The sequence below is a fragment of the Apodemus sylvaticus genome, chromosome 8 (genome assembly GCF_947179515.1).
Source record: "Apodemus sylvaticus chromosome 8, mApoSyl1.1, whole genome shotgun sequence".
NCBI lineage: Eukaryota > Metazoa > Chordata > Mammalia > Rodentia > Muridae > Apodemus > Apodemus sylvaticus.
In genome coordinates this window covers 75,899,020-75,924,838 of record NC_067479.1, presented here as the reverse complement: position 1 = coordinate 75,924,838, position 25,819 = coordinate 75,899,020, and the positions used below count along the sequence as shown (strand labels likewise).

At 42.9% G+C, this 25,819-nt stretch overlaps 1 protein-coding gene and 1 pseudogene across 2 annotated transcripts in view; both read left to right on the top strand.

Moving 5' to 3' along the window:
- LOC127691635 (angiogenin-like) overlaps positions 1-25,819 on the top strand; it is a 232,547-nt pseudogene that overhangs the window by 68,747 nt on the left and 137,981 nt on the right.
- LOC127691633 (angiogenin-like) overlaps positions 1-25,819 on the top strand; it is a 170,913-nt gene that overhangs the window by 68,747 nt on the left and 76,347 nt on the right. Inside the window, exon 1 of one of the 2 annotated variants that reach the window (XM_052191598.1) lies at positions 23,652-23,729. The exons of the other annotated variant lie outside the window; for it this stretch is intronic. The gene's annotated coding sequence lies outside the window, so the exon portion shown is untranslated. Of the gene's footprint in view, positions 1-23,651; positions 23,730-25,819 lie in introns of those variants that run through there. 2 annotated transcript variants of the gene reach the window in all.

Here is a 25,819-nt window from a genome sequence, read left to right as displayed (position 1 = left end):
AGTCTAAGGTGGGGTAGGAGATAAGGTCAGTTTGTTCTGGAGGCATGGCTGTTGACTGCACCTGCTGGACTCATGGGCAACCATCTGGAAAAAAAAGGCTGTGTGCCTCACCTGCCCACAAGCATACATTACCCTCATCCCCCTGCCTCACTCAGACTCAGCAAGTCTCAGGAGAGCTTTTGGAGATGCAGGAATGCTTCTCATTCTTCCACAGAGAACATGTGCACACACAAATACTTATACACAGAGGGAGAGAGAGACAGAGAGACACAGGAAGAGACAGAAAGATACAGAAACAGAGACAAGATAAGAAGAAAAAGAGAGCCCCCCCCCGTCCTTTCTGCTGGGGCAGACATTGCAGGGTCTGCTACAGTGAAGACAGCATCTCCTGATACATCCTAGAGAACCCACTGCACTTAGGGCAGTTTGTAAGAATCCCTCATACCTCTGGAGTCCCAGAGCTGCTGCTGGGGGCCTGGCAGGACTTGCTACCCAGCAACTACCAAAACCCCAGCCCACCTGAATACCACTCCCCTTCCTTCCCTTCTGCCTCTTCTGCCACAAGTTCCTCCACACAGTGCAGAGAGGCCTGGGAGCACAGGTAAGACACCCCCCCCCCCCCCCCGCTGCTCAGAGGAACTCATCCAGAGCTCTCAGGTAGGAGCCTTCTTGTTTCTGTCATCCTCTACCACAGTGGGCCATAATCAGGTGGCACAGGGAGCTAGCTAACCTCTCAGGACTGTGGAGAGACCTGAGAGCCCAGAGCTGATCCTGGGCCACCAGATAAACAGATGGCAAAAGGAAAACACAAGAACATTACCAACAGAAACCAAGGCAACATGGCACTATCTGAACCCAGTTCTCCCACAAAAGCAAGTCCTGGTTACCCCAACACACCAGAAAAGCAAGAGCTGGATTTAAAATCACATCTCATGATGCTGATAGAGGACTTCAAGAAGGACACAAATAACTCCCTTAAAGAAACACAGGTGAACATGGGTAAACAGGTAGAAGCTCTAAAAGAAGAAGCAAAAAATCCTTTAAAGAAACACAGGAGAACATTAGTCAATAGGTAGAAGCCCTTAAAGAGGAAACACAAAAATCCCTTAAAGAATTACAGGAAAACACAAATAAACAAGTGAAGGAACTGAACAAAACCATCCAGGATCTAAAAGTGGAAGTAGAAACAATAAAGAAATACAAAAGCAGACAACTCTGGAGATAGAAAACCTTGAAAAGAAATCAGGAGTCTAGATGTAAGCATCAACAACAGAATACAAGAGATAGAAGAGAGAATCTCAGGTGTGGAAATTACCATAGAAAACATTGACACAACAGTCAAAGAAAATGCAAAATGCAAAAATTTGTAACCCAAAACATCCAGGAAATTCAGGACACAATGAGAAGAACAAACCCAAGTATTATAGGTATAGAAGAGAGTGAAGATTTGCAACTTAATGGGCCAGTAAATATCTTCAGCAAAGTTACTGTAGAAAACTTCCCTTTGCTAAAGTCAAATTATCACTATTTGCAGATGATATGATAATATACTTAAGTGACCCCACAATTCCACCTGAGAACTCCTAAATCTGTTCAAATTCTCCTATTTGTCCCTAAAATTTATTTTATGTGTATGGCTGTGATTTTTTTCCCCCAGCTTGTGATTATGTGAAAGTGTCCTCTGCGAAAGTGTCCTCAACACAATTTGTCCTAAAATTTCCCCTGCGTCACTCACTCTCCTACCATATAAGAGCTGTTGTGGATTCTGCTCTAGCCCAGTAAGGTCTAGTTGTGAGCTATTGCTGCACAGAATTCTCAACCTTATTGAGTCTTACATTCTGATTAATTGCTTCCCCTGAGAAAGACAAGAAAGACAAGGGGGTTCCAATGGCCAGCATCCTCCCTCCTCCTGCTTTCTCATAACAAGGGGTCATTTCACATGGAAATCCTGGAGGATGAGCTGCAGAGAATGAGCTGGGACAGGTGAGTGGCCCCTCAGCTTTGTGTTGGGGACACTGGTGTCTGTTCTGGAGGGAAATGCTGATAGTAAAATTTCCCTGAAGTGACTGAAAGAGACCTGGGAACAACCAGTTGAAAGATAATTTGGTCTGCTGTAAAAACTGCATGGTATTGGCACAGTGTCAGACAAGTGGACCAATGGAATAGAATTGAAGATCCAGAAATGAATCCACACACCTATGGTCACTTGATCTTCGACAAAGGAGCCAAAAACATCCAGTGGGAAAAAAGATAGCCTTTTCAAGAAATGGTGATGGATCAATTGGAGGTCAGCATGCAGAAGAATGCGAATTGATCCATTCTTATCTCCATGTACTAAACTTCACTCCAAGTGGATCAAGGACCTCCATGTAAAACCAGACACACTGAAACTAATAGAAAAGAAACTGGGGAAGACCCTTGAGGACATGGGCACAGGTGGAAAGTTCCTGAACAGATCACCAATAGCTTATGCTTTAAGATCAAGAATTGACAAATGGGACCTCATAAAATTACAAAGTTTCTGTAAGGCAAAGGACACTGTTAAAAGGACAAAACGGCAACCATCAAATTGGGAAAGGATATTCACCAACCCCACATCTGATAGAGGGCTAATCTAATATATACAAAGAACTCAAGAAGTTAGACCCCAGGAAACCAAATATCCCTATTAAAAAATGGGGTACAGATCTTAACAAAGAATTCTCACCTGAAGAAATTCAGATGTCCAAGAGGCACCTTAAGAAGTGCTCAACATCATTAGTCATTAGGGAAATGCAGATCAAAACAACCCTGAAATTTCACTTTACACCAGTCAGAATGGCTAAGGTCAAAAACTCAGGAGACAGCGGGTATTGGCGAGGATGCAGAGAAAGAGGAACACTCCTCCACTGCTGGTGGGGCTGTAAGATGGTACAACCACTGTGGAAATCAGTCTGGAGGTTCCTCAGAAAATTGGACATGAGACTTCCAGAGTACCCTGCTATACCTCTCCTGGGCATATATCCAAAGGATTCCCCGGCATGCAATAAAGACACATGATCCATTATGTTCATAGCAGCCTTATTTATAATAGCCAGAAGCTGGAAAGAACCCAGATGCCCCTCAAAGGAGGAATGGATACAGAAAATGTGGTATATTTACACAATGGAATACTACTCAGCAATTAGAAGCAATGAATTCACAAAATTTTTAGGCAAATGGTTTGATCTGGAAAATATCATCCTAAGTGAGGTAACCCAATCACAAAAGAATACACATGGAATGCAATCTCTGATGAGTGGATATTAATTAGCCCTGAAGCCCTGAATACCCAAGGCACAAAGTGCATAATAAATGACTCCCATGAAGAAGTATGGAGAGGGTCCTGATCCTGGAAAGGATTGATCTAGCATGGGAAGGGAATATAAGGACAGAGAAAAAGGAGGGAGGTGATTGGAGAAGGGATGGAGAGAAGAAGGTTTATGGGACATATGGGGAGGGGGGATCCGGGAAAGGGGAAATCATTTGGAATGTAAACAAAGAATATAGAAAATAAAAATATTAAAAAAAAAAGAAAATGAAGGAAAGGGGAAGGAGTCAGCTTCTTTAGTTGTTTAAATTTTGAGAATTCAGCTGGCCTTAGGGTAAACAATGGTGGGTGAGGGTATTTACATTAAAGTCTTTGAAGCTGGAGGAAATTAAAAACAATTAATTCCTTGTCCTTAAGGTAAGTTTTATAGTGTTTGTTAATATAGATTTATAGTTGGTGTCTCTTACACCCACTGCCACCCTTCCTTCTCCTGTCTCCTCCTTCTTCCTGTATTTATTTCAGATCTCACAGAGGAGTGGCACAGCAGAGCTCAGCAGGGCTCTGATTATTTCCAGTGAGCAGGAGAGGGTTTCCCACACAGAGCAAACTGGCTCCCAGGGTCTTTGTCAGAGGTCTTGTAGTGACTTGCAAGTCAAGAGTCCTCTCTGTGAATTCTTCCTGTCTTCTATAAGTCAATGTGCTACTACCATTCCCCTAACCCTCCACACTATGCTGCCTTCTAAGACACATCGAAGACAATCTCTTAAGGTTTCTCTCTAACCTTCCTTGAAGATGTTTTGGTTTCACTTTTGTATTAGCTTTGGGATTTGTTGTTGTTGTTGTATTTGTTTTGTTCTGTTTTTTTCTTGTTTGGGTATCTGTCTGTCTGGTTTCTGAGGTAATCTTAGCTGAGCCTCCAGTGCTGAGCTACACTCTCAGCCCCAAGGTTTTCTTCTTCTAAAGCTCTGCTTCTCAGTGATGGTGCTGTTCCTCAGCAGGAGGGTTCTAACCAAGACCCTGACCTGACAAGATACCGGAAGAGGGCAAAACCTGAGGAGGCAGATCAGGTAACTAGTTAGTAAGGACTACCTTTGACAAACCTCTGGGCATAGTTGGGTGCAGATGATGTCCTGAGTGAATGTATGTTATAGAAATATCTAAGACTTATGGAAATAGAGGAACTATTGATCTTTAGCTAAAACTTCTGTGTGTGGAAATGTAAGACTCCAGATAGCCTTGTAGCCCTGAGTAAACAAAACAGAGCCAAGTATGGATGCGAAAAGCAAGAGGAATTTATTATTGCAAATTATTAAGTACGTTGGTGTCGTCTTGCACCTGAAGGAGAAATGGCGACCCCACCCCCACCCCAGCCTGTTCCATCAGTAGTTATTGTCATGTGGAATGTGTTTACCAGTTCCAGATCTTCCCCTACTCCCAGGAGGCTGTGTTTACAGGCTCCAGACCTTTCCTTTCCATAAGGGGGGATTTCTTTAGGGTCACTTCTCTGCATCCACCTGGGGATGGTTCCTGAACCCCTTAGCTAATGCCCTGCCAGTTCCCAAACCTCAGATGCTTCAGTCCCTTATGTAAACTATCCTAGTGTTTACATGTAGCCAAAACACATACTGATGCACACACATATAATCTCTAAATAGCTCTCTTCAGAAACTGTTAGGAACAGCTTTCTCTTCCAATATGACTGCTCCCCATAGACCTCCTACCCAGACTGGCTACCCTCCCTCTGCATACACCTGTGTACAATCAATGCACATCGTTTCCAGGTTGCTGCTGGTGCATCTGCAGCAGAGCCCACTGGCATGTGAGCCCAGCTTTTCTGTACAGGGGTCTGTGAGCCTGCTCTTTCTTCATTCCCTCGTGACCCCGGTCAGGTATCCAGGACCAAGCTATGCAGGTCAAGGCAGGGTCTGCCTGTGAGGGTGCTTCTCTGTTGGGCTGAGGTAAGAAGACCATTCTCATCAGTATGACACCATCCCATGGGCTGGGGTCTTGGGCTGCACAGGAAGAAGGAAAAAAGGGAGGCCACCAGCACTCTGTGCTTCCTGATTGTGGATGAAATGGGACTCACTGCCTCAAGTTCTAATCATCAGATGTGCCCAGAGGGAATCCTCACAATATTGTGTGCATTAGTATATTAGTTACTTCTATGATGGGGGGGGAGGAGGGGAGGGACCAGTGATTAGTATGGAATTGGCAGGGAAGGAGACAGGGAAGTGTAAACAGAAGGGGTAAGAATGAGATATGGAGGAAAGAGCAATGAATCAATTTGGCTAAAAAGAGAGAAGAAAAGAAATGCAGTTAGGTGGCCCAGGGCAATCCCATCTGTTAGGGAACTGAAACATGGAGACTGTGAAAACCAGACCAGCTGTGTTCTTCAGATAGACAATAAAAGAAGAGAGAATAAGGAGAAAGAGTAGGGCCAGACAAGGCCAGGGGTGAGCAGAGGTGCACAGCTAAGCTGACACTGAAAGAGAGAGGTGTGGACCAGAACAGAGCAGAACAGAGGTGTCCAGCTAAGCTGACATTGCCAGTGAAACACAGCTAAAGGTCGGAGGATAAATCGCTGGACAGAGTAGATGTGCTCAGTGGGGTACAGAATGCTGAGTTGGGCAGAGAGTGAATGTCTCCTGGGCTAGGTGTGGGCAAATCAAAACAAAAGTTCAGAAGTACAGATGCTATACACTAGTTGTTGGATAAATGCTAAAGCTAACTTTTGTTAAGTCTTGTTTGTTTGGTTCAAGGTCTCACAGTGTAGACTAGTCTGGTCTGGAACTCACAGAGATATCCTGTCCTGCCTCTTGAGTGCTGGGATTAAGAGCATGTGAAACCATCCATGGATAACACTGACTATTTAGACATGAAGTGAAAATGATGTTAAACCATAGTCAGCACAGACTGTGTAATCTAGTCTCCTGCCATGACAAGGAAAATAAGAAAAAGGAGGGAATACTTATCATTCCAGCAAAGCAATTGACAAAATCCTTCAATGCATTGCTATTACCATTGATAATCAACCTGGATCTTGAACTGGAGATGTTAATCAGTTGGCTGTAGTACTTGCCTAGCATGCACAGAGCCCCACATTCAATCCCCAGCACCACTTGCCTGCAATCACAGTATTTGGGAGGTAAAGTCAGGGAATCAAAGGTTGAAGTCACCCTTTGATACACAGCAATTTCAAGGCCAGCTTAGGCTATGTTAGAGACCCAATCTCAAAAAATCCAAACCAAACAGAAACTCTAGATTTTAGGATGTACTGACAGTGTCTTTCTCAGGCCTGCTTTGGTTATAAACTTTCCAGCTAGATCTTTTCAGATAGACATTACTTCCCTGTAGGCATATATTTTTCAGAACCTACTTTAATAAGGGTTCATCCTTCCCTCTAGCCCACCATCCACCATAGGTAGGGGAAAAGAAAGGTTGTTAGGATGCAATGGAAGTGTACCTGTTCAGAAGCAGTTCTTTGGGGTGATTCCAATCTTTGTTCTCAATTGAGTCCACTAGCAAACATCAAACATTACTCAGCAGCTGCAGTCCAGTCCACTCAGCAGACACCACACATAAATCAGCAAGAGCAGATCAATCCAGAAGAAACTGGAGGCTTGCCTCCTGGTCGGAGTCCCAGGGAGCAGCATAAAGCCACAGGAATCACATGTGAAGTTCTTTATTGAGTTTCTATGAAGTCACCACAAGCAAAGATCAGCAATACAATGTAAGGTATACCAATACATGCATGTCATCAGTGAAGACTAGCAAGGCAGGGCAAAACAAACCAAGGCTTGAGCTCCCACTGTCTGTTGGCTCATATTATATTGACTTCTGAACATTATGCATCCTTTCATGTGTTTGCTATAGCACAACATCCTTTAACCTGTGTCTGCTTCAGCAAGACTTTCTTTCACCTGTGTGTCCCAGCAAAACATCATTATAACCTGAGTGTCCAAAGAAACCAGAAATTTCCATTTTGCTTCTCCCTGAGAGGTCCCAGACTCTTGTTTTCTCAAAGAATTAGATGAAAACATATGGTTGCAGTAGAATCAGGGACAGTTTCACAAAAAAAGTTATTTCCAAGGCAGAAAGCATTCAAAAGTGAACAGGTCAACATGCTACAGACGGAAGAATGGTCCTTTATTGACCAGGATTACACATGCCTCACTGCCTGGGGAGAGTGCGTTAGTCAGGGTTGGAGGCTTACAGGCAAAGTGAAGAATGAAACTGGAGTCAGTAGCACACTTGAAGGCACAGAGACAAAACTTCCAGAGTCTGCCTTTATGGTTGATTCTTCTTATACATAAAAGTGTAGTAAAACCTTGGGGAAAGGTTTCCACGTGGCAGTTATCACCACAAAGCTTTAGGCGCAGCTACATAAAAACTCCCTAGCAAAGTAGCAAAGCATTTGTGGCTTTGCAATGAGAATGAGATCTATTGGCTGACACCCAGAACTCAGGGCTGGGGTCTAGAGAGGAAGAATCGGTGATAAGCAGAGGGATAGATTTTATTGGTGGAGGATGCAAAGTACATGGGACATCCTTCACAGGGACAGGTCCTATCTGGTGAAAGATAAAGCCCAGCATTAGGGCCTAACAATGCTTAGGATGTTGGGGGGCAGGGTTCATGTGGAGACTGGCCTGTAAATAAATAGCAAAGGATCAGCAGGTCCTTTGACCACTTTCACTCTAGCATCCCAGGTGACCAGGCAGCTTCATTTCCTTCACTTTATACAAAATGGCCTTTGTAATTTACAGTCCTGGTTTCTGCAGTGCTTACTCTAAGCCGTGTTTCCTACCCTTTATGGCTCATTATGTAGTGTAGAGATTCTGGTCATTTGCCTAATAAAGGCTTTCTGTGCATTCACTGTTACACATAGTTATAAATATAACCTCATACAACTCGTGTTTTGTGAGAACAGTAAGCTCCACCCAGCAGGATATGTACTATACTGAGCTGTGAATTACCCTCAGATGTACTCCACAGTTCCTAAGAACCTGATCCTCAAAGGAGAGTGTGTATGATAGTGAGCTGTGAGTTACCCACCCCCATACACTCTACTGTTCCTAAGAACCTGCTCCACCCAGAAGAGTATGTACCATAGTGAGCTGTGAGTTACCCACCCCATAAACTCTACAGTTCCTAAGAAACTGCACTGGAATGTGCATCAGTTTTAGCCAGAATGGGGAGTTTCCAGTTTTCCTTTTATCCAAATGGTTTTTTCTTTCCAAATTCTACTGTGGAAGGGTTTAGATAAATTCTTCTGGGCTTTATTTTCCTCCCTACTCTCCTACCTCAACTGCTTCCTGACATCTATGGTTTTAGAAATCATTCAAAATGTCTCATTTGGAATGTAAACAAAGAATATAGAAAATAAAAATATTAAAAAAAGTCTGAAGAACAGTAATCAGTCTTCTAAGACTACTTTCATTCAAAGGACAGGGAAACTCTCCTCCTGTTCTGTCTATTGCTTGTTGAACAGGGTCTGGACCCCTGTGTTCAGAACTGTCTTGGATATTGGCATCAAAATTCACTTTCAGACTGCGGTAGTGTCTAAGATATAAATCCTACCAGGAGGCTAACCAAATAATGGTCCAAGCAACAGTAACATCATTTCACCAACCAATGACCCCAGACAGGGCAAAGCTCAGAAAAGTCATGATGATACATCCCAAGATGGCCAGTATCATATATACATATATATCTTCTTGACATGAGACTATGGCGAAATATTATTTTTGAACTTGTCCTTATATGTTAACTCAGAATCACCATCTCCCTTTGAGCAACAAGCAAATTCCCCTTTCAGCTGCATATCTAATGCCCTCATATTTGGAAAAGTAATTGCAACACCAGGGAGCAGGGGACTCCATAGCCTTCTGTGCACAGCACCCCAGAAGAGAGTGATCTCCCAGCAGGGCTTCCACTTCTGAGCACAGAGGTGACATCTCCACCTTCTCTCTGGAGGGGAACAGCTAGGAGCACACAGGACATATGGTCAGTGGAGCAGCTGAGACAGAGGTCTTCAGGCTGCTATTTGCACCAGGGAGCCAGGCAGTTCTACAGTCTTCTGTGCACAGACCCTGCCAAAAGAGAGTTGGTCTCCCAGGAGTACACAGGCATATAGGCCCACAGGAGGGACAAACTCCAGCCAGAGACAGCAAGACCAACTCGCAGCAGAGATAACCCAATGGCAGAAGGCAAGCACAAGAACCCTACCAACAGAATCCAAGGCTACTTGTCAACATCAGAACCCATTTCTCCCACCACAGCAAGTTCCAGATACCCCAACACACCAGAAAAGCAAGAGTTGGATTTAAAATTGTATCTCATGATGCTGATAGAGGGATTCAAGAAGGACTTAAATAACTCCCTTAATGAAATACAGGAGAGCTTCAGTCAACAGGTAGAAGCCCTTAAAGAGGAAACACAAAAATCCCTTAAAGAATTATAGGAAAACACAAGCAAGTGAAGGAGCTGAACAAAATTATCCAGGATCAAAAAATGGAAGTAGAAACAATAAAAAATCACAAAGTGAGACAACTCTGAAGATAGAAAACCTTGGAAAGAAATCAGGAGTCATCGATGCAAGCATCAACAACACAATACAAGAGATAGAAGAAAGAATCTCAGGTGCTGAATATGCCATAGAAAGCATTGACTCAATAGTCAAAGAAAATGCAAAATGCATAAAGCTTGTAACCCAAAACATCCAGAAACTCCAGGACTTAATGAGAAGAGCAAAACTAAGGATTATAGGTATAGAAGAGAGTGAAGATTTCCAACTTAAAGGGCCAGTAAATATCTTCAGCAAAATTATACAAGAAAACTTCCCTAACCTAAAGAAAGAGATGCCCATGAACATACAAGAAGCCTTCAGAACTCCAAACAGATTGGACCAGACCAGAAAGTCCTCCCAGCACACAATAAACACCATAATAAAACACCAAATAATAAACACATAATAAAACACCAAATGCACTAAGCAAAGAAAGAATATTAAAAGCAGTAAGGGAGAAAGGGCAAGAAACTTATAAAGGCAGACCTATCAGAATTACACCAGCCTTCTCACCAGAGACAATGACAGCTAGAACATCCTGGGCAGATCTCTTATAGACCCTAAAAGAACACAAATGCCAGCCCAGATTACCATACCCAGAAAAACTTTCTATCACCATAGATGGAGAAACCAAGATATTACATGATAAAACCAAATTTATACAATATCTGTCCACAAATTCAGTCTTACAAAGGATAATAAGTGGAAGATGCCAACACATGGAGGGAAACTACCCCCTAGAAAATAAAAGAAAGTAATCTTCTTCTAACAGACCCAAAAGAAGATACCTACACAAACGTAAAAAGAACATCAAAAATAACAGGAAGCAACAATCACTATTCCTTAATATCTGTTAACATCAATGGATTCAATTTCCCAATAAAAAGACATAGACTAATAGAAATATTTTTCATGTAAATCTTCAACATTTTCAGAAAATGTTTATAATTCCACTTTCAATCAATTTAGGAATACTTACTTTTATGCCTACCATTATTATATCTATATAAAATTTTCTATGATAACCTTCACTTTTGACATGCTTTTCTACAGTTTTCTACAATTTTATCAGAAATATTTTCCATGTAAATATTCAATTCTATCATAAAATGTTTCTATTTCATTTTCAATTATCTTAGCAATGTTTTTTTTATGTCTGCTACTTTACTCTTTAATTTTCCATGAAAATTGTCAATTTTAACATTTTTTATATATCTCTTCTATTTTATCAGAAATATTTTCCATGTAAATCTTCAATTTTAGCATAAAATGGTTTTACTTCCTTTTTCTATAAAAGAACATTCTTTAAAAAAAAAGAAAAAGCAAAGAAAAGTAATTGCTACTAAAGAAACTGTCATCAGCCTTGGCTGAGGAATCTGGGCTCTCTGTTGATGGGACTGGCAAAGGAGGCAGCAATTTCTCCTGTTCTAGAACAGCGTCATCAGTGAATCCAAAGATAATTATAAAGGGAACTAGATGAACGGGCTTTTGATCCTGTTTTTGAGTAACTCAAAGGGAAGTACTGGAAACAGAAGTAAAGTAAAACAGAAGTAGCATCTTTATAATATTAATATGCAGCTCAATAAGTCTCTTTCCAACAATAGTCAAGGATATAAAAGAATATCTGATTAAAAACCTATTCCTCACTGGGCTCAAACCTTTAATCCCAGAACTCAGGAGGCAAAAGAAGGTTGAACCCTGACTTCAAAGCCAGCCTTGGTCAATCAAAGTAAGCTCCAGGCCAGGGTACCAAGCAAAGCAAGCAAACAACTGATTCTCAAATTTACGCATGGCTTCAGGTGTGACACATGACCTCCCATTGTATTTATGGGTCAAGAGGGAAGACTTCTGAAAATGGATGCAAAGGTGAAGCGAGAGGCTCAGGATCTCTAAGGAGATTGGTTGTATTACCCTCCATTTCAAAGGGACCCAAGCTTCCCTGGCAGAGATTTAGACATCAGGAATTATCAGGTGCCCTCAGCCCTGTAAGTGGTCATGGTACCAGTGGGTCTGACCACTTTATCTACCTTCCTCTGCTCAGGGTAGTCTTCCTCCAGACCGAGCTGTTGAACACCAATAAGACAGTAAGTATGAAAAGCTGTGTCTATGGAGTCTGTTGCATCAGAAGAGTTTGTCCTCAGGGAAAGAGATTTATATTAGAAAATGCAACAAGGTCTCAACTACCTTGTTGACAAGAGACAGGATTTTTATCTCTTTCCTTAATGGATGTTAGCACAGTTGAAGGTTTCTTAAAACACATCTCACTGATACCAGAAGGTTCTCTGTCAACATATCTGTGGGTCCTCATTGAGATACTGTAACCCCAAGCAATTGGATCCAGATCTGTGAGTCTATCCTCTAGACAGATAGTCAGAAGGATTTTGAGCAAACAATTCATTTGCATACCTCCTTGCTTCAAAGGCTGATTTCTCTGCCCTCTTATTTGTTTCAGCCATGACAGGGCCTTACAATGCTTATATCAAGAATGTCCAGTCTCACGTTTGTGTAAGCAATGCTTACCATTTATTCTATGCCTGGTCAATAAATGCTGATCAACCAATGGTTGGACAAAAGAGAGAATAGGGCAGGACTTCTCCCATCAAGGGGAAGGAGAGAGAGAGAGAGAGAGAGAGAGAGAGAGAGAGAGAGAGAGAGAGAGAGAGGAAGAAGAAGAAGAAGAAGAAGAGGAGGAGGAGGAGGAGGAGGAGGAGAAGGAGGAGGAGGAGGTAGATGCGGAGGTGGAGGAGGAGACCAAGGAGTGGTTTTGGAGTTGGAACTACAAGGGAGGGGTCCAGAGAGTGTCCATAGAAACAAACCTGAATTCCAAAGACTCAGACCTGTATTAAAATGCCAGTGCCATGGAAACTCGGCTGGAAGGTCATCAAACTAGCTTAGGGGTTAATATAAATCATTAAACTGCCCAGATAGTCAGGTAAAGCCTTAAAATAAATCTTGGTTTTCCCACGTGTTTATTGGAAACTAGCTAGGATAAAGTAATACAGCCACCATATTAATTCACTGTTACATTTGTATTAAAAGAATTCATTTTACCACCACTATTGAGATCTCAGCACCTCCATCAACACTGGGTGGTACTGTAAATTTAGCACCCCTGTTCCTCCACCCCATATCTTCAGCTCTTCCATTCTGTCTGCCCCTTCTTCCACAAGGGTGAGCCATCTGTGAGCCTTTTTTGAGCACTGAGTAACCATGCCACCTCAGCAATTCCTTTGTTTCTGAGTCATTCTAGCAGCAGGCACCATCCATTGTACGTTTCTCTCCATCACTAAGGCAGGCAGCAGCAGTACTAGCAGAAATTCTCAGAAGGTAACTTGACAAGCCAATCACATCCATTGAAAAAGACACAGTTGTTTACCTAGTCAGTCACTGTTAGCCTCATAGCCAGAGGTTTTCCTACTGAGTAGCAGATAGGAATTCTCTCCTATGGAGAGGACTTTAATCCATGGTTAAGCTTTTGGCTATTCCTGTAGTCCATGCCATTATTGTATCAGCTGACACATCTTTTTTTTTTATTCGATATAATTTATTTACATTTCAAATGATTTCCCCTTTTCTAGCCCCCGACTCCCTGAAAGTCCCGTAAGTCCCCTTCTCTTCCTCTGTCCTCCCACCCACCCCTTCCCACTTCCCTGTTCTGATTTTGCCGAATACTGTTTCACTGAGTCTTTCCAGAACCAGGGGCCACTCCTCCTTTCTTCTTGTACCTCATTTGATGTGTGGATTATGTTTTGGGTATTCCAGTTTTCTAGGTTAATAACCACTTATTAGTGAGTGCATACCATGATTCACCTTTTGAGTCTGGGTTACCTCACTTAGTATGATGTTCTCTAGCTCCATCCATTTGCCTAAGAATTTCATGAATTCATTGTTTCTAATGGCTGAATAGTACTCCATTGTGTGGATATACCACATTTTTTGCATCCACTCTTCTGTTGAGGGATACCTGGGTTCTTTCCAGCATCTGGCAATTATAAATAGGGCTGCTATGAACATAGTAGAGCATGTATCCTTATTACATGGTGGGGAATCCTCTGGGTATATGCCCCAGCTGACACATCTTACCTAATACTTTTTTTGTTTTTTTTTTTGTTTTTTTGTTTTTTTGGTTTTTTTTCGAGACAGGGTTTCTCTGTACAGCCCTGGCTGTCCTAAAACTCACTCTGTAGACCAGGCTGGCCTCGAACACAAAAATCTGTCTCCCTCTGCCTCCCAAGTGCTGGGATTAAAGGCGTGCTCCACCATTGCCAGGCATTACCTGATATTTTAATAATATCATACACCCGGTCCACAGCCAAGTAAGACTGCTGGCAACAAGTCTCCTCCTGCAGCCAGTACAGATAGCATCTGTGGTTCTATAAATATCAGCCAGGAAGGAAGGAGCTTCTAGCTCAGTCTCATTTTTTCCATGTCCTATAACTAAAGTATGTGGTGCCTTCAGTAATAAGGTGCTACCATCTAGTTTTGGTATCCAACTGTATCAGCAATAGTTTTTATTGTTTGTGGGGCATCTGGTACATCTCTGACCAACAATTCATAAGGAGTTAACTCAGAAAAATAAATGAGCCACCAAATTCTGTGAAACAGAAAGGAATCTTAAATGCATATAACAGAGAGAAAATAAAAAACAATCTGAAAAGGCAAAGTGTGTAACTGTACTTTTGGCTACTTAATCAGGTTCCTTTCCCTACTACCCTTCTCTAGTCTTATCCCTTCTGTCTTAGTCAGGGTTTCTATTCCTGCACAAACATCATGACCAAGAAGCAAGTTGGGGAGGAAAGGGTTTATTGAGTTTACACTTCTACGTTGCAGTTCATCACTAAAGGAAGTCAGGACTGGAACTCAAGCAGATCAGGAAGCAGGAGCTGATGCAGAGGCCTTGGAGGGATGTTTCTTACTGGCTTGCTTCCCCTGGCTTGCTCAGCCTGCTCTCTTATAGAACCCAAGAGCACCAGCCCAGGGATGGCACCACCCACAAGCAAACCTCCCCCCTTGATCACTAATTGAGAAAATGCCTCACAGCTGGATCTCATGGAGGCACTTCCCCAACTGAAACTCCTTTCTCTGTGATAACTCCAGCCTGTGTCAAGTTGACACACAAAACTAGCACGTACACCTTCCAACTCCCTAATACTAGGAAGGAAAGAGTGAAGGTTCTAGGGGAAAGATGACATCAATATCCTTAGACTACTTCCTGCTGATTAGAGGCATTGAGTTCCTTAGGGTAAATCCAATCTTCATTGTCAGTTTATCTCCAGCCAGCAGCCAGCAGCCAGCAGCCAGCAGCCAGCAGTCAGCAGCCAGCAGCCAGCAGCCAGCAGCCAGCAGCCAGCAGTCAGCAGCCAGCAGCCAGCAGCCAGCAGCCAGCAGCCAGCAGCCAGCAGCAACAACACAGAACAGTAACAGTAGGGGCAGCAGCAGCTGTCACACCCTCTCAGGGCTTGACATTTTTATGCCTCCTTGTAGGATCATGAAAGGCAGCCTGGTTTCTGATCTATCACAAGCTAGAAACCCCAGTGACCCTTCAGGGATGGTAGGTATTTTGCCATGCTCCCAGACACTAAGCTACTGGCCCGAGTCCACAACTCTCCATGGATTTGTGGCCATCAGTCACATAAGGGCAATGCCCCAAGTCCCTCCACAAGTAGAGGATGTGACCACAGGTCATGTAGCCTTAAGTCAGATCTCCATTTTGAGATCTCAATGTGGTACCTAAAGGCCTGGAGTCTTACTTAGTCAATAAATTCCCCTTCCCAGACACTCCTCCATGCAAAAGGAGTGTAACCTCAGGCCCACTCTGAAAAACTGGAGCATGGTTTTACTTTCCACCATGACAATAAATGCCTTAAACCCACCAACTTGTTCTTGTCATCGGGTTCCACAGTCGGGACCAATGGAACAGGTCTTTGCCTAAGGAGCTGGCCATCTAGTCTCCCTCAGGAGGCCATTCAGAGCTCCCAGCCACAGTCTCCACCAATCCAAGACTCCTGCCAAGCAAACAAAAGACTCTCCTCCCCACAGGACCTGTCCAGAACCCTCTCTACCTTTATCCTTTGACCCTGAGCTATATTCAACCCAGTGGTTGCCACTCCAGTCTCAGCTTTCTGTGCCATTGCTGGCAGTCCCCAGGGACCTCAGACTGTGTTCCCCCAGCCTCAGAGTGGACTCCAGTGGCTTCCCATACCCCGAGACCTGCCCTGTACCAGTGTAGGATAATCAAAATCAAAACTCCAGAGTCGGGCCTACCCGAGTCACCCAAGCTCTGTGGCAGAGTGGATGTGGGACAGCCATAACCCAACACCTTCTCAAGAGTCCCCAGAATTCCAAATGCAAACTGTCTTCAGCTGGCAAAATCACACCACCACCAGAGCACAAGACAAATCCTAGTCAGCTGCTTTGGAAAATATAAAGCAACCCTGTATCCCATACCTGGGGTAAAATATTTCCACAACACTTCTTGTTTTTTAAAGAAACCAAAATTTTTACCACAAAACTCCTATATGCTTTCAATTCTATGACATTTGGGATATGGCAAATCTATGGCGATATTAAATACATTAGTGGTTTTCCACTGTGGGGAAAAAGTGAGAAAACAGAGAAGAGGATTTCTAAAGACATGGGATGATTCCAAGTACACAAAAAATAAGAGCATCACACATCCAATAAAATTACTTGTGTTACCATGAACAAGCCATAGATGAAGGTAACTGAGGCTCCTGGGTTCGAACACACATCCCACCCTGCTGGGATACACTGGTCATGGGGAAGACTGTACAGTACAGGACATCTGCACTTTCTACTGAGTTTAGCTCTGAGCATAAAACTGCCATTTAAAAAATGCAAAGCCCAAGCTGGAGAGATGGCTCAGAGGGTAAGAACAATGACTGCTGTCAGAGATGACTCAGGATTGGTTCCCGGGATCTACGTGGCAGCTCACAACCATCTGTAACTCCAGTTCCCTCTTCTGGCCTATATGGGTACCAGGCATGCACAGGAGCACACAGGTGAAATACCCATAAACATAAAATATAGAGAATATTATTTTTAAAAGAGCGACTTAGAGCAACCAATGTTTTTGGTGGTGCAGGTGGGCTGTGACTTTCCCATGTCATTCTCATTACTCTTCACACATTCACATGTGCATGTGATTCACTGTGACCGTGCTCATCCCTCCTACCTCAGTCCTGCCTTCCCACTCCTCCAACCCCTTCCTACCTCCAGCTCTTCTGATCTTTCCAACAGGTTTTCTGTGCTGCCTCATGGGCATGGAAGGAAGATATAGATGCCTCATTTAGGGCTGAGAGATTTATATGCTTCCTTTTTTATTTTCTTTTGAGTCAACTATGTAGTCCTGGCCTACCTAGAACTTGCTATGTAAGATGATCTAAGTCTGGAATCATACTTTCAGCAATCCTCCTGCCATCTCTCCCAAGTAGAAAGGTTACAGGTTTATCCAGGCATAGCTAAGCCTTCCTTTTGACAACTTCTTTACCAAGGTTCTATAAACAGGGTTCAGCAGGTAAGAGCAATTGCTACTCTTCCAGAGTAACCGGATTTCATCCCAGATCCCACATGATGTTCACAATTGCTTTAACTCCACTTCCAGAGGATCTGACACCTTCTTCTTGCCTCACTGGGCACATGTATGCATTTGCTGCACAGCCAAGATGCCTAACACACACACACACACACACACACACACACACACACACTAAGAATAAACTTTTTTTGTTTAGTGATTTGTATGCAAACATGAATCTAATCTCTCTCTCGGTCTCTCTGCCTATGTCTCTTTCTGTCTCTCTTTCTCTCTCCTTTTCTTCTTGCTCCAGCCCTGCTTGCTCCAGCCCTGCTCCTATCCAGAGCAGAAAGATTAAGATTCTTTTCTATGTATATGAGTGCAATGTTTATCTCAGACACACCAGAAGAGGGCATGAGATCTCATTCTATACAGTTGTGAACCACCATGTGATTGCTGTGATTTGAACTCAGGAGCTCTGGAAAAGCAGTCAGTGCTCTTAACTGCTGAGCCATCTTTATAGCCCCCAAATTAAATCTTAACAAACAAAGAAACAAACAACTTTTCCACCCAAAGGTTGTGGACATGTTCTGGGTTAAAGGCAGTTAAAGAGACCCAGTAGCTAAATATGGTACTGAACATTCACTTTAACTGACTAGAAGGGAAATATGCCACAATATACCATTGCTCATTGAATTGTCATGTTAGAACAAAACATGTTAAGAGCAAGATTGCAGGCTGGGGAAGACTCTTGACAGGTCTGCCACAGTGAAGACACCATCTCCTGATACATCCTAGAGAACATGCTCTACTCAGGGCATTTGGTAGGAAAGCCCTCCCACTTCTGGAGTCCCAGAGCTGCTGTTGGGGGCCCAGCAGGACTTGCTATTTACCAAGCACCAAAACCCCTGCATCCCGGAATACTACTCCTTTCCATTCATCCCCCCCCCCCTTCCACTGCCTATTTTCTCTGCTGGGGCCGACTTTTGCAGGATCTGCCACAGTGAAGACAACATCTCCTGATACATTCTAGAGAACCCGCTGCACTTAGGGCATTTGGTAAGAACCCCATCTCACCTCTGGAGTCCCAGAGCTGCTACAGGGGGCCTGGAGGGGCTCACTACCCAGCAACTACCTAAACTCCAACCCTCTTGAATACCATTCCACTGCCCTTCTTTCTGCCCCTTCTGCCACAGGTCCCTCTGCAGGAGTGCAGAGAAGCCTGGGAGCACAGATAAGACCACCACTGCTGCTCAGAGGAGCATGTCCAGAACCCTCAGGCTGGAGCTTTCTGGTTTCTGTCTCTGGCTGGGGACCATCGTTTGCCACAGTGCACCATATCCAGGAGGAGCAGGGAGATAGCTAACCTCCCAGGATTGTGGAGAGGCCTGAGAGCAGAGAGCTGATCCTGGACCACAGAACTATGTACAAAAACACCACCACAGGAGAGCTGGTCTCCCAGGAGTGCCTACATACCTGCATGCACAGAGAGAGTGGGAATCCTAGGAGTACAAATACACAGACTTGCAGGACAGATAAGCCACAGTCAGTGACAGCAAGACCAGCTAACACCAGTGATAACCAGATGGCAAAAGTCAAATGCAAGAACATTACCAACAGAAACCAAGGCAACATAGCACCATCCGAACCCAGTTCTCCCACAACAGCAAATCCTGGATACTCCAACACACCAGAAAAGCAAGAGCTGGATTTAAAATCACATCTCATGATGCTGATAGAGGACTTCAAGAAGGACATAAAAAATCCTTAAAGAAATACAGGAGAACATGGGTCAACAGGTAGAAGTCCTTAAAGAAGAAACACAAAAATCCCATAAAGAAACACAGGAGAACATGTGTCAACAGGTAGAAGCCCTTAAAGAGGAAATTCAAAAATTCCTTAAAGCATTTCAGGAAAAAACAAACAAGTGAAGGAACTGAACAAAACCATACAGGATCTTCAAAATGGAAGTAGAAACAATACAGAAATCACAAAGGGACACAACTCTAGAGATAGAAAACCTTGGAAAGAAACCAGGAGTCATAAATGCAAGTATTGACAGCAGGATACAAGAGATAGAAGAAAGAATCTCAGGTGCTGAAGATATCATAGAAAACATTGACTCAACAGTGAAAGAAAATGCAAAATGCAAAAAGCTTGTAACCCAAAACATCCAGGAATTCCAGGACATAATAATAAGACAAAACCTAAGGATTATATGTATAGAAGAAAGTGAAGATTTACAACTTAAAGGGCCAGTAAATATCTTCAGCAAAATTATAGAAGGAAACTTTCATAACCTAAAGAAAGAGATGCCCATGAACATACAAGAAGCCCACAGAACTCCAAGAGACTGGACCAGACCAGAAAGTCCTTCCATCACATAATAATAAAAACACCAAATGCACTAAACAAAGAAAGAATATTAAAAGCAGTAAGGGAAAAAAGATCAAGTAATATATAAAGGCAGACCTATCAGAATTACACCAGACTTCTCACCAGAAACTATGAAAGCTAGAAGATCCCAGGCAAACTCACACATACCCTAAGAGAGCATAAATATCAGCCCAGGCTACTATACCCAGCAAAACTCTCAATTACCTTAGATGGACAAAAGAAGACATTCCATGACAAAATCAAATTTACACAATATCTTTCTATAAACACAGCTGTAATAATATAATAATGGGTGGAAAATACCAACACAAAGAAGGAAACTACACCCTAGAAAAAGCAATAAAGTAATCTTCTTTCAACAAACCCACAAGAAGATAGCCATACAAACAGAATTCTACCTTTAACAATGAAAATAACAGGGAGTAGCAACCACTTTTCCTTAATATCTCTTAACATCAACAGTTTCAATTTGCCAATAAAAAAGATAGACTAACAGACAGGATACATAAACAGGACCCAACATTTTGCTGTGTACAAGAGACCCACCTCAGTGACAAAGACAGTTGCTACCTCAGAGTCAAAGGTTGGAAAACAATTTTCCAAGCAAATGGTCCTAAGAAACAAGCTGGAGTGGCCATTCTTTTTTTTTTTTTTTAGTTGTATTTCATCTCCATGTGTTTCAATTTTATTTAAATTCTGATTCCTTAATATTTTCTTTTTTTTATTCGATATATTTTTTATTTACATTTCAAATGATTTCCCCTTTTCTAGCCCCCCCCCCACTCCCCGAAAGTCCCGTAAGCCCCCTTCTCTCCCCCTGTCCTCCCACCCACCCCTTCCCACTTCCCCGTTCTGGTTTTGCTGAATACTGCTTCACTGAGTCTTTCCAGAACAAGGGGCCACTCTTCCTTTCTTCTTGTACCTCATTTGATGTGTAGATTATGTTTTGGGTATTCCAGTTTTCTAGGTTAATATCCACTTATTAGTGAGTGCATACCATGATTCACCTTTTGAGTCTGGGTTACCTCACTTAGTATGATGTTCTCTAGCTCCATCCATTTGCCTAAGAATTTCATGAATTCATTGTTTCTAATGGCTGAATAGTGCTCCATTGTGTAGATATACCACATTTTTTTTGCATCCACTCTTCTGTTGAGGGATACCTGGGTTCTTTCCAGCATCTGGCAATTATAAATAGGGCTGCTATGAACATAGTAGAGCATGTATCCTTATTACATGGTGGGGAATCCTCTGGGTATATGCCCAGGAGTGGTATAGCAGGATCTTCTGGAAGTGAGGTGCCCAGTTTTCGGAGGAACCGCCAGACTGATTTCCAGAGTGGTTGTACCAATTTGCAACCCCACCAGCAGTGGAGGAGTGTTCCTCTTTCTCCTCACTGGAGTGGCCATTCTTAGTTTGGATAAAACTGACTTTCAACCAAAAGTTGTCAAAAAAGATAAGGAGAGACTCTTCATGCTGGTCAAAGGACAAATCTACCAAGATGAACTTGTTATTCTGGACATCTATGCTCCGAAGGCAAGGGCATCCACATTCATAAAGGAAACTTTACTAAAGCCCAAAGCACACATTGCACCCCACACAATAATAGTGGGAGACTTCAACACCCCACTCTCAGCAATGGAGAAGTCATGGAAACAGAAATTAAACAGAGACACACTGAAACTAACTGAAGTTATAGACCAAATGAATCTAACAGATATTTTTAGATCCTAAAGCAAAAGAATTTACCTTCTTCTCGGTACCTTCTCCAAAATTGACCATATAATTGGTCACAAAACAGGCCTTAACAGAGACATCAATATTGAAATAATTCTATGCACCCTATCAGGTCACCATGGTCTAAGGCTGGTCTTAAGTTCAAACAAAAACAACAGAAAACACACACACACACATGGACATTGAACAATGTTTTACTTGATGATAGCTTGGTCAAGGAAGAAATAAAGAAATTGAAGACTTTTTAAAATTTAATGAAAATGAGGACACATCATTCCAAAACTTATGGGACAATGAGAGCAGTGCTAAGAGGAAAACTCATAGCTCTAAGTGCCTCCGAAAAGAAAATGGAGAGAGCTTACACTAGCAGCTTGACAGCACATCTGAAAACTCTAGATCAAAAAGAAGCAAATACACCCAAGAGGAGGAGATGGCAGTAAATAATCAAACTCAGGGCTGAAATCAACCAAATAGAAACAAAAAGAACTATACAAATAACCAACAAAACCAGAAGCTGGTTCTTTGAGGAAATAAAAAAAAAATAGAGAAACCCTTAGCCAGACTAACAAGAGGGCACAGAGGCAGTACCCAAATTAATAAAATCAGAAATGAAATGGGAGACATAACAATAGAAACTGTGGAAATTGAAAAAAACCTCATAATGTTTAAAAATCTCCAAGTTTAAAAAGTTTTTTTAAAAAAATCTCCAAGTGTTCCCAAGTCCAGGTGTGAGCATGCCTGCATGGCAGTGCCCCAAAACTGCTGCTTGCATCTTTCCTGCTTCTGAGGGAGCCCTGTTGCTGCCACACAGAGGACCAGCTTTGCTGAGGGAGTCTGAAGACGCCCATGTGCTGCATTCTTCCTCCTGCTACAGCGAGTCAGCTGATGCTCTAGTTCTCATGCCCAGACTCACCTCAAACATCCCCAACAGGGTTCCCACACAGGAGAGATGCTGTGCCCTGCCTCCACCTTTACGCCACTGACAACCTGATGGTCTTTTGTTTTTTTCTTCTACTTTTGCTTTTAGGAATTAGTGCAGCTTAAATCACACACAAATATCTACACAGTGATGGAGCAAAATCTAGAAGTTGACAAAGAGCTAAAATAATTCAATCATGTTCTAGATTATAAGATAAATGTATAACCATTTTTAAAATTGTATGTATTTATCTCCCACACATGGGTATTTTTGTCTGCATGTATGTCTGTGTACAACACACATGCAATGCCTGGGGAGACCAGAGGAAGGCGTCACTGCAGATGGCTGTGAACTGACATGCGGGTGCTGAGAACTGAGCCTGGGTCCTCTGAGAGTAGCCGGTACCCACAACCACGGGGCCATCTGTCCAGGCCTGAAGATGAATATGTCAGAACAATTCTAGTAAACTTCTTCACTGCCTGGCTGTGTACCTTCTGGGTATCAGAAGTCTGAACCCGTGGCTCGTCTGCTGTTCCATCTTGGCGTTACCTCATAAGCAGAGCAGTCGTATGCAATGCCTTCTGTTCATAGTTCACGCTTAGATGTAGACAGGTGGTTTTGCAACGGTGATTTAAAGAACAGGAGGCTGAGCAGCTAGATTTTGTTTCCTGTGGATGGAATGAGGGAAGAGCGGCCCAGGAAGTGCTGTGAATGCATTTCTGGGGCTTGAGGAGGGGACATGGTCACCGCACTCCTTCCTTTATTAGGATTTCTTCCAAAGTAGTTCCTGAAGTTGGCCTTTCTGTCAGGGAAAAAAACGTTTTTGGATCTATGGCACATGAACAGTGAGACCTCAGGCCTACCATGAGCAAAGGAAAGGACTATACACATAAGGAAAGAGGCAGCTCAGGTAAAAAAAAAACAAAAAACAAACAAAAAAAAACATGCTGAGCAAACATTATCAGTGCTTAAAAAAAAAAAAAAAAAAAAAAAAGAAAGAAAGAACAACAACAACAAAAAACCCTTGTCCACCAGGTGGTTGACATTTGATCCAGTCATGTTCAGGGAAAAGGTGAATAACTCAGTGTTTGTCCATGATTAGTGTCCGAGGATTACAAGTCTCTGCCTAAGTAGAGATCCTTAGATAAGTTTTCCCCACACCCTCACAGGAGCACTGTATATAAAGAGCCTGAGAGGAACCTCTAGCTTCACACTGCAGGACCCTGTCTCCAGGAGCAAACAGCTGGACTCTTGTCTTCAGTTGGAGGAAAGCCGGCCAGCTTTTGTAAGATTCTTCCCTGTGGGTGCTTGACTCTCTGTGTCTTTCCCTCTGTGCTCTTTCTAGCTGTTCTTCTCATTTAGTGAAACCGATTATCCCCACTTACGCTTACTGGACCCAAATTGGCTAGTTAAATAGAAAACGAGTAAGAGTCAAAATTTAAAATGAGAACAGGTTTCTTTCAGGGTTGTTTGTATTTTGGATACAATTAATGAGATTGTGAGCAAGGAGATGGAGATATAGGAGGGTCTCTTGAATTGTGACTAAAAGCCCCCAAAGAAAGCCATTTGCTGAAGGGCATCTGATCTGTCATGTTTCCTTCCAAAACAAGCATGCGGCTTGGCAGGAATAAGAAGAAAAACCCCAAGTCTGGTGATGGTGGTGTACACTGTTAATCTCAGCACTGGGGAGGCAGAGGCAGGAATATTTCTGTGGGTTTAAGGAGAGCCTGGTCTACAGAGTGAGTTCCAGGACAGGCAGGGCTACACAGAGAAACCCTGTCTCCGAAAAGAAAAGAAAAGAAAAGAAGAAGAAGAAGAAGAAGAAGAAGAAGAAGAAGAAGAAGAAGAAGAAGAAGAAGAAGAAGAAGAAGAAAAAGAAATGGAAATCCCTAAAGCAGGAAGTGCTTTCACCAGTACTTCCTCCTCGCTTCTTTCTTCTTCCTCGCTTCTTTCCTTTAAGAAATTATGGATGCTCTTAACTACAAAGTGGAACATGAACCAAGATCAAAAGATGGTAGGTTGAGGGAAGAAAGGAGGAAAGGCGAGGAGGAAGACTGGCATCGGGTGTTCCGGTACTGCTGGACTGTTGCGATGGAGAGTATACCTAAGAGAAGGGTGTTTATCCCACTGCTAGCCCTGCAGCAGGAGAGTTGCTACATCTCTTGGCTACAAAGCACTGTCAACTGGGGAGAAAAAAAGAATGTTGGTTCCTGCGTGCACAACGGGGTTAAGAATGGATAAACTGAGTCTGAATAAGAGTTGGAGCTCTTCCACTGTTGAAATCCGAATGACAGCCATTGTTGTGTCTGTGACTAAGGTTGAGCACCTTTGGCCATGGCAGATTTACATCTGCACTCCCTAATAATTCGGCTCTCACTTGTTTCTCACAGGTGTACCTTGCCTGGCTTTGAGGGGAGATTTAGAGTTAAATACACAAGTGAGACAGATTCACAGGAGTGGGCAGTCGACACTGGTGGTTGAGGTGTGCTCCTGGAAGTTGCTTTCTGAGTGTTTTAGAAATTCATAGTGAGAGACTGCATTGGGCGAGTTGGTAAACATTAGTGTGGATATTTTGCAAATTAGGCCTTAAAACTTTCAAAGTCTAAATAGAAAGAGCCTTTTTAGGATGAGCCCCCTCCCCACACACACCCTGTGTAGTGCTCATGGCACACAGGCTTGGCTACACAGAGAGCCCTCAGGGAAGATGTGTTTCAGTGAGACTGAACCAGAGTCATCCCATCACAGATTACTTCCAGTTGTCACCTTGTACCATCAACTAAGGCGGTAAATGTGCTGCTGCAATTCCAGTGTTGTTAGATCGGGCTACTGAAGCCGATAAAGAATCTATTAGCTTAGTAAGAACCATAGACTTTCAAGGCTAGAACCCCTCTCATTTATGGATGGCAAAACACAGGCCTAAAGAGAAAAAGGAAGGAAACTACCAGGGCGAGATTGAGAGTCGGCTGTGAAGCCAGCACTGTGATTCAAGGTAAAGAATCCAGATCCCTCTCAGTTGTAGATTATACAGCAGCAGGAATTATGGACAGGTAAATGGTTGTTTGCCTAAGATCACATGAGCAGTGGCGTGTTTGGAACCAGGAGTCATGAAACCCGACAGCTGGTAAATATTTGGTTTGTGATATCCTTAACATTTGGACCCTCCACATTATGCATTTTGCTTTGGTGTCTTAAATACCCAAAGCCTGGCAAGTTTAGGCCCTCTGAGTGAGCCTACCCTATCCCGTTCCCCACAGCCTGGGTTTTAAGCATAGGTTGGCATCTCCACAAGAGCCAACTGTCCTGCTGTTGAATGGCAGCATCCCTATCCACTGCTGCCACCTGCTGATCCTTTTAAGTATTACTAGCTCTTGTTAC